Genomic DNA, 17,119 nt, shown 5'->3' with positions numbered 1-17,119 from the left:
AACAGTTAGTCAACCACATCCCGTTTCTATTTAGTCCATTTTTAGTCAACTATAAATATGGCATTTTAGTCTTTGTTTTAGTCCAAGAACACATAATTTCATTCATCTAGTTTTAGTCAACAAAAACTGTCAATGTTTTTTAGTCAGGACAATGACTTTATCCCTGATTATATATTTTGTTGTCAGAAGATAATGGAACATTGCAAACCTAAAACTACTTCACATAAAATGTTCTCTCATCTTTTTGATGAAAAACAACTTGACACATAATTAGAGTATATCAACAAGTGGCTCCTATGGCTCCATGCTATGAGCAAGCAAGTTAGCTAGCATTAGTTAGCGGTTGGATTAACATTATTGTAGGAATGTTATAGCCGTTGGATTAATGTTACAATGTAAGTATGATTTTTTATTTTATTTTTTTAAACCATTCACCGTGAATCCACCTCCTGTCTTTCCCATGTGTTTGTGGACGTTGCAGAGGCTAGTTTAAGATTTGAAAGCGGGTGCCACTGTGTCACATGCCAGTGTCACAGTGAGAGATTAGCAGAGACCAGATTTTTACAAAATCATATCATCTCGTTTTTGTTTATGAAGTAAAATGCCCATAGATTTTAGCCAAATTTTTATTAAGTGAAGTGCATTTTTGTCGCGTCTTCAAAAATGCATACAGATTTAGTCGGAGATATTGTATATTAACACATTCACTGCCAGCCCAGCAAAAATGCATTATTTGACGTCTTTTTCCGTCAATGGCAATCAATGAGTTAAGATGAGATGTAACCAAAATTGACGGATTTTTAAGCAAAATTTGCCTTAAAAAAAGAAAAAGGGAAAAAAGGATGCTGCAATATAATCACAAAATATATTGGCACATTGTGTTTAAAACATTCACTGCCAGCCCAGCAAAAATGCATTATTTGACGTCTTTTTCCGTCAATGGCAGTCAATGAGTTAATGAGGGTTTTCGTCTAGTCTAGTTTTAGTCCGGTGAAAAATGTGTTGACGAAATTATTTTTGTTTAGTTTAAATTTCGTTGACAAAATGAACACGATTGCACACTATCTGACAATGAGAGTGCCACTGCCACCTACTGTAGTGGTTGGGCGATTACAGTTTGAATCTGGCACAAAAAAAAAGTCGCATCGCACAGCACCACCAGGGGAGCACTCCGACAAATTGGAAAAGGACTGGTTTAAATTAGGGGTGTGCTCAAAAAATCGATACGGCAATATATCGTTGCGGGCCTCATTAAAATACATGTATCGATACGCAGGCGTCAGTATCGATATTGCTTTTTAATTTTATATAGGCAGTTAACGTTTGCCTTTGCAGCTTGCATTGTACCTAAAAAATAAAAACCAGCAGCGTCTTTGAAGTTAATTGCCTTCAATTAATGCAAAAATAGCTCACCAGTGACTGGACACAGTGTCTTGCTAAGATAAATGAAAGCAGAGGAAGAATATCAACATTTATTTACTTCTAAACTTAACATGGCACGTGTATTAATGTACCAGTTTTCCTATATTGTGTTTAAAAAAACGAAATAAAATGTGTCTTATGTGGGGATACATATGAATCGCAATACGTATCGTATCGTGGCCCCTGTATCGTGATACGTATCGTATCGTGAGGTTGGCGGCAATACCCAGCCCTAGTTTAAATGTAGTGTGCATGTTTGGAAAAACCCTTTTGAATTAGTCTCACCTTCGCTGCAATTCAAGACTTTTGTCTGATAAACAATTTGTCAGTGATGCAGTGAACGGCAGCTGTAATTTGATTGTCTGCGAAATGCGTCTCAGTTGGTGCGTGAGCTCTTCTGCCTTCTCTTACGCCTGCAGGTGCGCACACCTGTGCATCTGGCCGTGGGCACGGATGAGAAGAATCCCGAAGGCTTGGCAATTACAACTAAACGGCATAATCGGACATGACGGATGACTGTCGCCTTTCGCCGATGTCTAGACGCCAGCTCCAACAGTGCAACAAGGTTACAATAGTGTGGGAGGGGATGAAATATTTAATAGTTTTGTTCTGCTTTGCTCCAGCCTGCCAACATTTTTGTCGTTGCATATCAATGTGTTTCCGGTTCGGTTTGCGACGTGTGGGTTGCGTCACAATACTTGCACTTCCGACTTTGTGGCCCTGCGTTGCGCGTTCGCAACCCCGACCGGAAACAAATTGATGTGCAAAAAACAGTCCCACCTCTTCCGTGGCATATACAGTGTTCCCTCGTTTTCCGCTGGGGTGAGGTTCCAAAAAATACCCGCAATAAATGAAATCCGCCAAGTAGTCAGCTTTATGTTTTACAACTCTTATAAATGTTTTAAGGCTCTAAAATCCCCGACCGCACAATTTATACACTTTTCTCATTGAGGCATTTACATGTTCTCACATTTCTCTCTTGTTCAAACATTGATAATGTTCAAACCTTCATAAATTTTATAAAATGGGTATATTACTGCAAAAAAATATGCAAAATTGCACTTAAAAAAAAATCTGCGATACAGCGAGACCGCGAAAAGTAAACCGCGTTATAGCGAGGGAAGACTGTACCCCATAAGTTGAAACTGAAAAAAAAGAAGTGAAACTGAAAACCATAGAGTTGAAACTGGGCAAAAAACTGTTAAAAAAAAAAAATAGAGAAAGTGTAAAAAAAAAAATCTGCAGATTGGCATTGAAAAAGACATCATAACACTAAAAAATATGGTTAAAGAAAATAGTGTTTTTTGTTTTTTTTTATGTTTGTATTTTATTTTTCAATACAACCTTTTACAATGCCAATACTTGTTTCAATGTCAGTGCAGCTTTTTCCACAATGACATTTTTTTTAATTTTTTTTTCAAAACCAAATCTTATTGTCAGTGTTGTGGCTCCACAAAACCTGACCCTGGCAGCACAAGCAGTCTTGAAGCAGGTTGGGTGGAAGGTGTGTAAAATGTTTACCTCATCCTATCGATAGGTGGCACTGTGGGACCAATAGTTGCTGTCCTTTGGTTGGTGACTGTGGGAGGAAGCAAATCATTTGTCCGGTCGACTGAGTGCAGTATTGAAAAAATGAGGCGTGTTGTGATTCCCGAGGCTGCCTGCTTTTTTGCATTTCTCCAAGTCAGAGGACACCTGCAATTAAAGGCCTTCTAAGAGTCAAACATGGATCAATTTGGCATCTGAGGTAAGATGTCAAATTGACGGAACAACGATTGAACTGTGCTGAAGCTGCAATTAAAAAAAAAAAGGAAAAGATTATTTGATGTGTCAGCTAAATTAAAGGCAAGTGGACTGCACTGTAGATTAAGAAGTTGTCTGTGCTGTCAGTCTGGTGTGTTGCATGGGGTGGGTTGGGGGGGGTGGGGGTGGGGGTAGCGGCCCTCTCAGCTTTACCTTGTAGTTACGCAGAAGGCGAAAAGTGAGAGTCTCCGACGGGGGAAAGCAGCTGGTGGATGTGAGGTGAAGACAGGTGATTGTCAGATGAGCAAAACAGACATCTTTCCTAAAGTGGTGACAAAGAACGAGGTCAGTCGGGAGCCGTCAGCACCCTCATCATCAGTGAAAAAAGAAGTTGCGGATGCAAGAAAGGAGAGCAAGGAGAGGTATTTTGCAATGCAGCACTCATGTTGCCTGACATCCTGTCAGAAGAGTCTTTGATGGTGCGTGTTCTTCCTGATTGGTGACATCACCAAGCTCCACTTTCCCAAGAGAGCCTCGTTACCCGCGATCCCGGAGGTTGACAGCATTGTTGTCGTCACACGATACGCCGCTTCGTCTTTTTTTCTGCTCTTTCTGCTTTGCCACTCACTGCAGGCAGCGCTGTCAGTCGGGAGCATCAGACAAGATGTTCGGGGAGAGAAAAAAAAAAAAGTAACACAAAAATAGACGCCATCCCAAAGAGAACACGCACTTCGCGTCAAATGAGGTCTGCGGCGCCCGCTTCTGACCCCGGCTATGAATGCTCGCTGCTGCACGTGGACCATAATAATGATAATACTCTTTTGATCACGTTCATATTTTTCCAGGCACGGCTCCTTTGCGCTTGATTTCGAAGCCGCGGAGATGAGAAAAAGTCTTGCGTGCGGCAGTGTGTCAATGGGGACCATGTGGCCTCGTCTCATTGTTGACTCGTCTCTGTTGCCCAAGGAGGAAAATGTCCTCAGGCAGTTTGCAAAGCAATCATCATAATATATTTCTCAAGTCTTTGTCCTGCCCACGTACTAGTTCTAGCTCTGATATTCTTCCCCTCAGAGGTCCTGTTAGCAAAACAACAAGCCAGTCGGTAGCACTCCAGTATGTTTGCGTCAAAATAGCCGATCATTTTGCTATAGTGCTTGTTCTCATTTTTAGGGTTCAGGATGATCGGCAGCCTAATCCAGCTGACTTTGTACAAGAGACCACGTACAGTGATACCTCAGCTCACGAACATAATTGGTTCCCAGAAAGTGTGTGCAAGGCGAAAAGTTTGTCTTCCGAACATTTATTTCCCATAAGAAACCATTAAAATGAGAATAATCCGTTCCCAGGTCCCTATAAAACATAATTTCCTACTAAATAAGCCTTAAAACTACACAAAAATATACCTTATTTTATGTATAATAAATGTGCTATTGTATTGTAATTAAAGAAATAAACTGTACTGTATAATAAAGTCGTTTTATTTACCTTTGTGATGGTAGTTCTTAAGGATGGTAGCAATGGTAGACTTACTTCATTCGCGAGCGTTTCACCGCGTCGAGTGTTTATGGAACGGTTGTCGCTCATTCGCACTTTCGTGCTCACCGGAGCGGAGGAGGCGTGTCCCTTGGTGAACAAGGAAGTGGAGCACTTTAGCGAGTCAACAAAAAGTGAGCACCGCCAACTACTTTCACTTCTTTCCTGGGACTAAACTGCCGTGGCACTATTTTCTCCTTTTTTGAGGTACGTGATAGCACTTTCGCTTTTTTTTAGTGGCGCGAACTCCATTGACTACAATGCAAACGCGCCGCCGTCCCTCGCCGTCCCTCGCTTTTGGTGAGAACGTAGCATTAGGCTTAACACGAGCCTGTGGTGGGGTCTTTTTCGGTCCCATAATAGCAAAAGTACACTCAAAATGTCTATCAAACACAAACCGCGTCCGCACTAAAAGAAAGGGGGTGACGAACTGGGACGCCGTGAGCGTGCGTCAGCTTCTCGTGGCCGCCACCGTGGTGCTGTTCGACCGCGTGGTTTGGTTCGTCCGCCGAAAAGTAGTTCGTCAGCAGAGACTATATGCTCGCGAATGTAATGTTCTTGAGGCGAAAAGTTCGTGAGTTTAAGCGTTCATCACTGTACATCCGATGGGCACAAATACTGTAGCTTTCCCGTGACGTCACACATACTGTAGACCACCTCTGGACCAGTGGCGATTGCTCTAAGACTGAAAGGTAAGCTTAGGTTCCCCTAAACGCTCCACATTCTGAAAAAAATAAATAGGCCTATTCACTAAAGGTTTGCGTCGCCTTTGCACCGCGCTAACCGATAAAAATGGAGCAATCCGGGAGCGCCTAATTCACTAAACACGCGCAGATGGCAAAATCCGTCACTAAGTGCGCTGCCGACCAGATTGCGCCACGGTGCGCCGGTGTTTTGCGCATATGTAAATGAGGTAATTTGCGTACATTTGACACAAAATATGCCCACCCCAATGCAAATGAGACTCATTGATATACAGCGTCTAATTCACTAACGCCAGCGCAAATAGCCACTTGTGTCGTGTCGGTCATGACATGATTCGTTCTTTAGAACGAATCTTTTCAGTGAACATGAGTGAACGGGTCACTTCTTCAAGTGTTACGTTCTCTTCTCAGTTCATTTGAGAGCAGCCACGCTCATGCCGTCAGTCTTGACGAATGACCAATCAGAAGCTAGCGTCAGACGTAGGCGGGATTTTACTACACGTGCAGCCTCACAGTAAAATATTTTACTGACTCTAACACGCATGTTTTAACTCATTCACTCCCACCCATTTTCACTGAAGCAAACCCTTTACTGGATTTTGACTGCTTTTGCAAGGCCCACACAGTATTGTGTTCTATTGCTATAAAACATGGAATCTACCAAAAGAAAAATTTGCATCTCTTCTTTCATCCGGGAAAAAAAAGAATATTTCTATCTGTTTCCGTTTTGCAGCAATTGGCATTAGAATATAGCTAAGTTTCATCACAAATCTGTTTAAAAAAAGAGTTTTTTGCAACATGGCTCTGTTTGATCTCTTATACTCTGCTGCCACCTGCTGGCTGTTTTTGTAATAACTACCATTGCTTCAAGCGTTTTCTTCAGTTCAGAGGATGCATCAAAGCTTTCTGTATGCTCTAGCATAAAAAACATGAAAAAAAATTAAAAATGTATAAATACGTCTTTGGGAGCAAATCAGTTAATAATGTGGGCGGAAGCTGAAATTCAAACTCTGTATTTCTCGACAATGTTGGGAGATGATGTGACCTCTACACCATATGTTGCTGCCTTTCCACCAATATGATCATTAGGGGTGTGCTCAAAAAATCGATACGGCAATATATCGTTGCGGGCCTCATTACAACACACGTATCGATACGCAGGCGTCAGAATCGATATTGCTCGTTAACTTTAAATCGGCAGTTCACGTTTGCTTTGCGGCTTCCATTGTACCTAAAAAATAAAAACCAGCAGTGTCTTTGAAATTAATTGCCTTCAATTAATGCAAAAAATAGCTCAACAGTGATTGGACACTGTGTCTTGCTAAGAAAAATGAAAGCAGAGGAAGAATGTCAACATTTATTTATTTATCAACTTAACACGGCACGTGTCTCAGTGTACCAATTTTCCTATATTTTGTTGTAAAAAATAAAATAAAATAAAATGTGTCTTATGTGGCATATATATGTATCGCGATACGTATCGTATCGTGGCCCCTGTATCGTGATACGTATCGTATCGTGAGGTTGGCGCCAATACCCAGCCCTAATGATCATTGGAAATATGACAATAAACAAATGACTTGATGCATTTGCCAATAGCAGAGAAATCATTTTGACCCGAATGTTAGCGCAGCTCTGACAGTGAATAACAAGTGCAGAGCGGGAAAGTCGTTTCACCCTGCTCGCCTCCTGCCATGACATTCAGGAGGATATTGACCTTGTAAAGATCTTGACATTTAACTGCACGCTCTAATAACGTCCTGAAATATGAATGAGGAGTGGAGTGAGCGGAAAGGAGCCCCTCGGAGCTTTTGTTCATATTTATTGATTGATACAGTGGCGGGAGGGCAAGCAGCAGGCCACTGGAGGGACACAGGAAGCCACTCTTCACTGATCATCTGTTAACCTTGTCAAAATGTTTTGGCGGCGTAGTGGTTAGCATGTCTGCCTCAGAGTTGAGTGTGGATCATCTCAATTCATCTCGCATGGCTCGTTTTGTTCTGTAGGTTGTAACATTCAGGCTAAAAACTGTGAGTGGGGTGAAAGTATCGAAGGTTAAATGCTCGAGTCAAGCTGTTGCTAGTGAGCTTGATCCTTCTGCTATGTTTCCGACACGCTGTTGGCTCACAAGCACTCATTGATCTCGTTAGTCTTCAACAAGTGGCACCTTATTCGCCCACTCATTGACCTTCCAGAACAATCTTCTTCGAGTGTATATTTTTAGCTAAGTGTTTTTGGATCTTTCCCCATTTGTTTCAATGGCCTGATCACTCGGGGGTCCAAATCCCCTGATCATTTAAATTTCTAGGCTACATAACAGTACAGTATTGTTGTCTGAACATTTTGCATATGAATGATTTTTTTTTTTAAACAAATTAAACCTTTAAATGAATGCTTGTTGGGTTTATTATATTAAAATCGATTAAAATCGTAATCGTCCTGAATGACTGAAAAAAAAAAAAAAAAATCAAGATTTTATTTTTTGGCCAGCCCTATTTTATACTATAGCTTTAATGAGGCACTTGAGCTCACATGCGGCTGTTGTGATTTAGGTGTAGCTGTGCCACAGGTGATTGATCTTGAAAATAAAATATTAGGGGGCATATTCAGTAAGAATGTCCGAAATATTGCACCACAACTGCACCCGCAGTCTGCGCCCAGTTACCCACCTATTCACGAAGGATATTGCTCTAATCATATACCGGCGCAAACACGCCCACAAAACTGACAGCTTGGAGCAAATTTGCACCTGATTTACCACACATGGCAATGGATTTGCGCCAACAACATGGTTGTTATAGCAACAGTTGCGAGAAAGTGACATTATCAGAATGCGAGGTTGGACTGAGAGTAAACGTTTAGAGCGCCATTAAGCTGTACAGAGCAGAGAGGACGACAACGACGTCACTCATTCATAAAATACAAATTATTGGTGCGATCGTTTTTTGAAAATATATTTTCAGAGGTTGGCGTGGCCGTACAGTATGAATCTGGCACGTAAGAATGATCGTAAAATGCCTCCCCGCCATTGCCGATCAGCCCGGGTTACGTTATGTGTCCTAAAACAAACATAGAAAAATGTCCCCCTCCCTCTCTCTATCTCTTTTTTTTCTCTCTCTCTCCTCTCTATGAGATCTGCCGTGGATGTTGTGCTGCAAATGGCACGCAATGCTGTCACGATGCCGGGATCGAGGTTGCGTCAGGTTAATACATGCTTTACAAAATCGTTACTTGCGTCACGCAAACGAGGTGTTGCTATTTGCGCTGGCGTTAGTGAATTGGACGCTGCATATCAATGAGTCTCGTTTGCATTGGAGTGGGCATATTTTGCGTCAAATGTATGCAAATGACCTCATTTACATACGCGCAAATAACACCGTGACGCAATCCGTTTGGACTGCGCGTGTTTACTGAATTAGGCGCTCCCTAATTGCTCCATTTTTGCCGGTTAGCGCGGTGTGAAGGCGACGCAAACCTTTAGTGAATAGGCCCCAAAATGTTTCCATGGACAACTTGCAAAAGTGTTCATGATAGGCTAATAGATTTTTTTTTTTTTTTTTTTTTTCTTTTTTTTTTTTTTCAGTAGAAGCATTCTTTATTCCATCTTGGTGGGCTTATTTTTCACTGCGGTGTGTTTTGTGTGTATGCGCGTGCATGTTGGTGTGTGCATGTTCATGAGTGCGCGTTCGATTGGATGTTTCTGTGACAGCCTGATTTACAGGCCAGTGGTGTGTTTAATGGAGCCGATGAAGCAATGATCGCTCATCCGATCCCTTCTGCCCTTCCTTCCACTCTGGCTGGGGATGATGCCTCCATGCACATAAGATCTATGAGATGCACGCAGTCGCACGCACACAACACAACACGCAGACAAATCTGGCATTACTGGGGATAATCCAACAGCCAATTTGCTAGAGGGATAACTTTTTTTTCCTTTATTCATCCATTTCTTCTGCTTTTTACAAGGCAATGTGTTTTGTAGTCAACCTGAGTAAGAACCGACAATTCCATTACCATACAGCACACAAAACAAACACACCCCTGCGCATGTGTGTGTGTGTGCGCGCACTTGTGTTCCATCCACTCACCAGATCATCCTTTTAAGATTAAGCCGTTTGCTCCCAAAAGAGGTGCAGCGTAATCATGAAAGTGTCACATTTCAGCTGAGAAAAGAGGAAATGTTGCCTTCAGGGTCACTCTAAAATTTGTTCTCCTTCCCTCTTGCGACACGCAAGAGGGAAGGAGAACAAATTTTCCCATCCGGCACCTGTTCCACCTTAACAACACACCCGCCATCTCTTTATTTTTTTTTCCATTCTCACGCAATTGCCATTCACTTTAATTGCGCCCTCGTCTCTCTCATTCCTTGTCCTTCTTTCTCAGTGTTGTCTTTCTCGTCCATTCCTCTTTGGTCTTATTATGCTCGCCGCCTTTTCCTTTCACCATCTTTCGCTCCCTGTGACGGAGTTTCAATAAGCGGCGCCTCCAGAGTTGTCTTGCACAGTCAGTGGCCAATTACCCGCTCACTCTCCCTGTCCTCGGGGGATAGACAGGATTTGCAGGATCCGTCGTCTGACCAGACGCACACGCACGATTTCTAAGTTTTGGACACCTGTCGTTTGGGCCCCCACCAAGCAATATCTGCTGGCTTGCCAACCAGAATTCGTGGTGGTGGGACGGGAAAAAGGAAAAACTGTGAGACCAGCAGACAGCGGCACAAGGAAGTGCTGATAAAACAACACGAGCAAATGTGAATGGTGAATTCAGCAGTGGTACTGCCAAACCCACTTCCTGCATTCACAGGAGTAGGGGTGTGCTCCAAAAAATCGATACGGCAATATATCGTTGCGGGCCTCATTACAATACACGTATCGATACGCAGGCGTCAGAATCGATATTGCTCGTTAAACTTTAAATAGGCAGTTAACGTTTGCCTTTGCAGCTTGCATTGTACCTAAAAAATAAAAACCAGCAGCGTCTTTGAAGTTAATTGCCTTCAATTAATGCGAAACTAGCTCACCAGTGATTGGACACTGTGTCTTGCTAAGATAAATTAAAGCAGAGGAAAAATATCAACATTTACGGTGTTTACTTATAAACCTAACATGGCACATGTCTTAATGCACCAATTTTCCTATATTTAAAAAAAAAATAGAATGTTACATGAACAAAAATGCTGTTTTTATTTCCCCAAATATTTCAAATAAGCACATTTTAGAGCTGTAATTTTAATACTTTTGATAATTTTGCTCCTATCGGCTCATGCACATTAATACATGTTCTCGGTGTGTCTGTGAAAACGTCTCCTTGCTCTGCAGTGCGTACACATTTAGACCAGGCATGCCGCTTGGTGCTAAACCAGAAGAGCTAATAACAAAAACATTTTTGTCATCCAGCATAATAAACATATCCTTTAGGTATACATATGACTATTATTATAAAAATGCAAGTCAATTAATGTAAAATATCGGGATACGTATCGCCTTGAAGATCAAGTATTGGGATACATATGTATCGTGATACGTATCGTATTGTGAGGTTGGCGGCAATACCCAGCCGTAATTCACACTAAGGGGTGTGCTCCAAAAAATCGATACGGCAATATATCGTTGCGGGCCTCATTACAATACATGTATCGATACGCAGGCGTCAGAATCGATATTGCTCGTTAAACTTTAAATAGGAAGTTAACGTTTCCCTTTGCAGCTTGCATTGTACCTAAAAAATAAAAAAACAGCGTCTTTGAAGTTAATTGCCTTCAATTAATGCGAAAATAGCTCACCGGTGATTGGACACCGTGTCTTGCTAAGAAAAATGAAAGCAGAGGAAGAATATCAACATTTATTCACTTGTAAACTTAACATGGCACGTGTCTTAAAGGGAATCGTTCGGATTTTTTGACATGAATCTCTATTTCATCCTCACCTACAGTGTGTGCGATCAGCACTGACGTACCCCTGACAGCGTTCTGTGACACGAGTTCTGGTCCGGTGTTGGACGAGTGGAAAATAGTCCAGCAAGTTGGCTGTGGTCACGGAAATAAAGCGTTTTTCTTCTAAAAACAATTTGTGTTCAAAAGAGTGATACATTTGCAACACAAATACTCTTTTCTGAAAAAAGTCAGCCGCCATTACCGCCAGGCACTACTTTTCGGTTCGTTCGTATCACTGCGCGTCGCCCTGTAGACAGCGAATTGACGCACTGCTGCCAGCTGATCCTTCCGCTCGAAGTTGTTTGTCTTTTCGAAGGCGGAAGGATCAGCTAGCTGGCTGCAGTGCGTCAATTCGCCGTCTACAGCCGTTCCGCAGTCAGTGTGAATTGGGCTTGAGTCCTTGTGTCATTTGTCCACACCAGATGTGGTTCCTTTGCTGTATTTTGCCATCAATTTAATACTATATGATATGTCTTCAGCCTGAAAATATGTAATTTTGGAGTGAGTTAAGGTCACAAAAACGCATGCAAACAAGCGAGTTGTCGAAAAGCTGACAGCGCCTCTCGAAGTGACCAATTAGCATGCTGAATCACTTGGCTTAAAGCTAATGACAAACGACATGATAGCGTCATGTTTCGACGTGACACGTTTAGCCTTAGAGAGGCTGCTGACTTGATGGTGATTGGAAAATTCACTGCACTGTGTCATCATTTGGGTTAGTCATTTGTTTAAAAGATGACAACTTGAGGGCCTTTGATTTCCATGCAAATGAATTTTCAATTTGAGTCATTCTTTAAAGTCTGCCAGTTTCACTCTGGAAAAGGCACTTTTTAAATACAGGATTTAAACAATCAAACTACTTCTCAAGGCTTGTCGTCATTTCTGTTGGTGAGTTTGTCCTACCCCCCCCCCCCCAGCCTGTATTTTACCATTTTGTGTTTGTTTTGTAAACAGCGGGACGTTTCTGTGGGAAGACAGTATTTACAACCCTTCAGCCAATCGCAGAGCGGGGGCGGGGCGTGTCGCAAACGGGGCCGGGCGAACGTGTCAGCTGCGTGACGTCACTCCCGCGGCAGTTTGAAAGCACGCACGGATTGTTTTTTTTTTTCACTCACTCACTCACTCACTCACTCACTCACTCACTCACTCACTCACTCACTCACTCACTCACTCACTCACTCACTCACAGAAGCTTACGTGTGAATAATAATAATAATAATAATAATAATGTGTGAATAATCAATTACAAAATCTAAATATATTTAACTAAAAAAGGCAAATAAATTAAGGAAAAAAATAGGTAAATAAAAAAAATTTGAATTTTTTTTTAAAACCAAATACAAAAATAAAAGACACGATTCCCAAAAAAATAAATGTGGAAATAAATACAACAATCAATATATAAGTAGATTGAAATGTCAATCAATAAATAAAAACGCCCTTCTCTCATATTTATTTATTTCATCCTGCATAAGCTATAAGCACGAAATGCATCACGAAATGTTATTCAAATAAAGGGGGCGGCCCTTAGCATGTCTTGGGTTGGACATTACATGCTGTGTCTGCAGCGTGAAATATTTTTTGTCCTCCACACGAGTTCAGCTGAGCCATCAAAATCATCATGATTGGCATGTCACAGAACAATTGTCAAGTAGATATAACCTGAAGCTTAATAATTGATTATTTTCAGCCAACTACATCAACTTAACTGTCATCTTATTTGCTAACTACTACTATCGGCACACTTTCGTCTTCTTTGTGTTTCTCTCATTGGTCTGTTGTACTACAGACATGATGTAATTGTCGATGGAGACGTGATTATACAGGGTGTTCCAAAATGTTTTACCCCATTTCGTAGGCCAATAATTTTGACGATTTTCGTTGGAATGACATCAAATTTTCACAGCTTGTGTACTTGAAACGTTTCAAGTTTTTGCGTGTAACATTGAACTTACACAAAACCCAGGAAAGGAAGTTCTGAACGTCCTAAAACGCACTTGCGCTGTAATTCCAAAATATAACCTGCCACTTGGTGTTGAACATTCATGAAAATCTGTCATAGAACCAACAAATATTTGTACGTTTCTTTGTAAATTTAACCAATAAAACTTAAGACCTTCAACATAAAGTGTTTTTAGTTTCATTAACTCTTTGACTGCCAGCCATTTTCGGAAAAGGTAACCCCTATACTGCCAGCTGATTTACAGAATTTTACCGATCTTTCAAGCTCCACAGAAAATGTTGTGTTAGGACTATGGAAACGCGGATATTACCAAATGAAAGATTGAAGTCTCATCTTTCATCTAAAAAAAAGTTTGTTTCTACCTTATTCGGATCTTCAGTAATCAACGATAGAAAACACCTTCGTTTCACCCAAATCCTCTATTTTCTTCCAAAATACGGAGAAATCAAGCTTTTTGTGAAACGATGTTATTTCATGCACTCTAGTGAATTTGGCACTTTTTCTTTTTGCATGAGTGATTCTACAAACACCTAAACTTCTATAAAACACTACCCCAACAATAAAAAATGTTTTTTGATTGCAAAATAACAGTTTACAGTTTACATGCAACAGTAGCAATCCGAACAAACAATTTGGAAAACTCTTTGCAAACTATTTACACGTGCGCAACAGTTTTTGTCAGTCTGCTTCTGCATGGACTGATTTGCGTAGAGGTTGGTATGATGAACGATGTGCTGGAGAAGTTCATCCGTGATGAAGAGCTCCAGGATGTCAGCTGGCAGGTGGGAATTCAGCTCTGCTGCAGCATCCCTTGGTCCTGGTTTTGCAGCAAAGGGGAAGATGGTTGGCTGCCAGCCGAATTCATCAACTTCATGCCAGCCAGAATCTTTGGGATCTGCAAATATACATTTCAATATCATATATTATTTTAGAGCACTGTGATGCAATGTGTGTGTGTGTGCATATGTTTACCTTTTTTTCTTGGGTGTATTGGTTGATGCACATTCTGTAAATTATAGAAGACGTTTACCATCAAATATTTTATTAGTGCTGTGGAGAATCTTTTTTTTTATTTTTTTTTTTACCTTTGTTCTGCTCACTGTGAGAAGGGTCACTTTGGGCCCTATGAGGGGGAGCTTGTTGCGGTGTATTGAAACGTTTTTGTTTTGTTTTGTTTTGTTTTTTTACCTTTCTTTGTCGTAGAACCAGCGGTCGGACGTTGCTGTGAGCACGATCTATAAAATATACATTCACGTTTGTATAGGTAATAGATGTTTTAGCGTATATCAGCACATTTACACACGCTGCTAGCAGATCGCCCGAAAAGTTAGTAAAGTAATCTTACTAGCAAACTCTTAGCATGTTAGCGCTTACCTTCACGTTCTTTGGAGGACGAAAGACTGTCCAAGACTGTCTTGCATCGGACCCATAGTAGTCGTCATCGTCCGATGAAACGTCATCTGTGCAGACGTGCTCGGTTGTGCACACATTTCTCCGGTGTTAGCATCGCTAGCCGGTGCGGCCTTAGGACGTTATTAGAATCGCTAGCCGGTGGGGCCTTAGGACGTGGTCGAAACGGCCGCGTCACCGCTTCAACTATGACTTAACTCCGTCATCACTGTGCTCTTGAGCACTGGTCGATGCTTTTGAGCTTTGAAAATAAGGATCAAGCGTGAGCTGATTGCCATCTGTAGCCTTTTTGACTCCCTTAGCCAAGTTAGCCATTCTCTCCCCCTCAACACTCTAGCTCCGCCTCTCTTCTTCTACTGTTGTCTCCTACCCGATCTTGTCCAAAAGACTCATCACAGCCATCTAGTGGCCAGGAATACTCATTATAGTAACCCGATCGGCTTGATACTTGGAGCACAGCTGCCCAAGGCTTTCCTCCACCCGTTTCCATAAAAAAACATAGTAGACGTCAATTAACGTCTATGGCGGCCAATTCTAGGTTTATACTGAACGTCTTTAAACGTTTATGGCGGTCAAAGAGTTAAGATCCATCAAGCAGTTTCCGAGATATGTGCATTTAGAATGGGGTCAACCATTTTGGAACACCCTGTATGTGTGGTGTGCTGTCGCATCTTCAACCTACAGCACACATGGTAATATTTCCCTTATCGTGGTTTATCACATTCTAAAAATAGGTGAAGATGTGTACCAGACTCAAAATGAAAAGAATGAACTGATGCAATAGGTGGTGAAATTTTACAACATTTGCTGAAAGTATGTCTTGTACGACAATGCGTGGGGCGTCTTCCATGTCAGCGGCCTTATTTGTAGCCTTGAAAGGACGAGATTTGTCTCCATTGTGACTCCGCTGGCCCTCCAGATTAGAATGAAGCAAGCCACGTCTGAATCAGTCTTTCACCTGGAAACCTTCCATGAATTTTTCTCCTCTATTTTCCTCTCAGTGTTTACTGAGAGAGGCTGGAAGGGATCTGAGGGAGAATTGGATCTTTTCCTCTGTTTCCAAATCCGTCCGCGGGGCCCTTTTGAACTCCGCCACGTCAAGGCCGGCTTATCCTGCCACTTCAAAGAAGCTGGAGATGGTGCATTACATCAGGACCACGGCGACCACTGACGTCCTCTCTGCACACGATTGGAAACGGAGAATGTCCTCTAATCTCCAGTCTGCAAAGAGGAGCTTTCAATGTGGCCTGACGCTTTGGAAGGCAGGTAAGGGGAGGAGGCATAAACTACTGTATTCTCTTTGGGGTGATGTGTGAAATCGACATTTACATCCCAGGTTGTTTCGTTTCTATTTTGCTTTTTTTTTTTTTGTAAACACATTAGACATATTACGGGTAATTTATTTCAATATTATTTGTGTGTGTGTAAAAATCCATCCATTTTCTATTGTACTTGTTGCCAGCCAATTACAGGCCGACAAATATTAATTCCTTTGGACAATATAGTAGATTCTTCAATTAACCCAGTGCTTCTCAAATAGTGGGGCGCCCCCCCCAAGGGGGGTGCGAAGCTCCATCAAGCTCCATCAACCTCGTGCAACATGCTTTTTTATTTTTTATTTTTTATTTTTTTACTGTCCTAGAATGAAGTGCAGTGGCACCTCCACTACATTAGGGGGCAGTGGCACTCTCATTATTGGCAGAGTGTGCGTAGGGAGCATTCGCTCGGTGGTGTAGGGGTTTTGTTTGCATTGAGCATGTGCGCTTTGCACACAACAAAAAAAAAATAAAATAAAAATCAATCAGCAAAAATTATTTTATATATATATATTTTTTTTTTATAGTTTTTTTTTTTTTTTAATATTGTGCTCCTGAGTTAATGTTGGTGATCAGTTTGAATGCATTATTATTTATTGATTTTACGTAATTTTATTTTTCCATATCATATGGTTTGACATGGTCTGTCAAAAAATGTTTATAGTTTAATTAAGGATTTAATTAATTTTATTTTTGAATTTCAGATGCACTTTAAATCTTTTCTGTTACAGTTAATTAAAGCTATTCTTTGTTGTAAGTTGGTCCAAATTTCTTTCTTTTTTTATTCTGTTATATGTTAATACGGATACAGTGTTATGCAGAGGTGTGCTTATAACAATTTTAGAGACAAATTATATATTATATAGCGGGGGGGGGGGGATGTTTTTTACTTACAGAAAATAATTGAGAAGCACTGAATTAATATAACCTTAACATGCTCTTGTTTTTGGACTGTTGGAGGAAGTCAGAGCAACAAGAACTGCGAGAACATGCAAACTACGCACTGGAAGGGTAGAGCTGAAATATGAGGCAAAAAAATGGCGAAGCGAGCATTTAATAATAATAATAAAAATAACAGCCCACCCCTCCACAAAGG

General features: G+C 41.2%; 1 long non-coding RNA gene across 1 annotated transcript; it reads right to left on the bottom strand.

The window, feature by feature from the left end:
• Window positions 1–13,062: 13,062 nt before the first annotated feature.
• Window positions 13,063–15,280, bottom strand: LOC144014910 (uncharacterized). Its single transcript, XR_013282632.1, has 5 exons — window positions 14,672–15,280; window positions 14,486–14,532; window positions 14,383–14,433; window positions 14,270–14,303; window positions 13,063–14,192 (listed from the first exon to the last, which is right to left on the bottom strand). It is a non-coding gene; the product is annotated as an uncharacterized LOC144014910 (long non-coding RNA).
• Window positions 15,281–17,119: the final 1,839 nt, after the last annotated feature.

This window comes from Festucalex cinctus, chromosome 2 (genome assembly GCF_051991245.1).
Source record: "Festucalex cinctus isolate MCC-2025b chromosome 2, RoL_Fcin_1.0, whole genome shotgun sequence".
Classification (NCBI taxonomy): domain Eukaryota; kingdom Metazoa; phylum Chordata; class Actinopteri; order Syngnathiformes; family Syngnathidae; genus Festucalex; species Festucalex cinctus.
The sequence above is the reverse complement of the archived record's forward strand: the minus strand, read 5'-3'. Positions and strand labels throughout refer to the sequence as shown.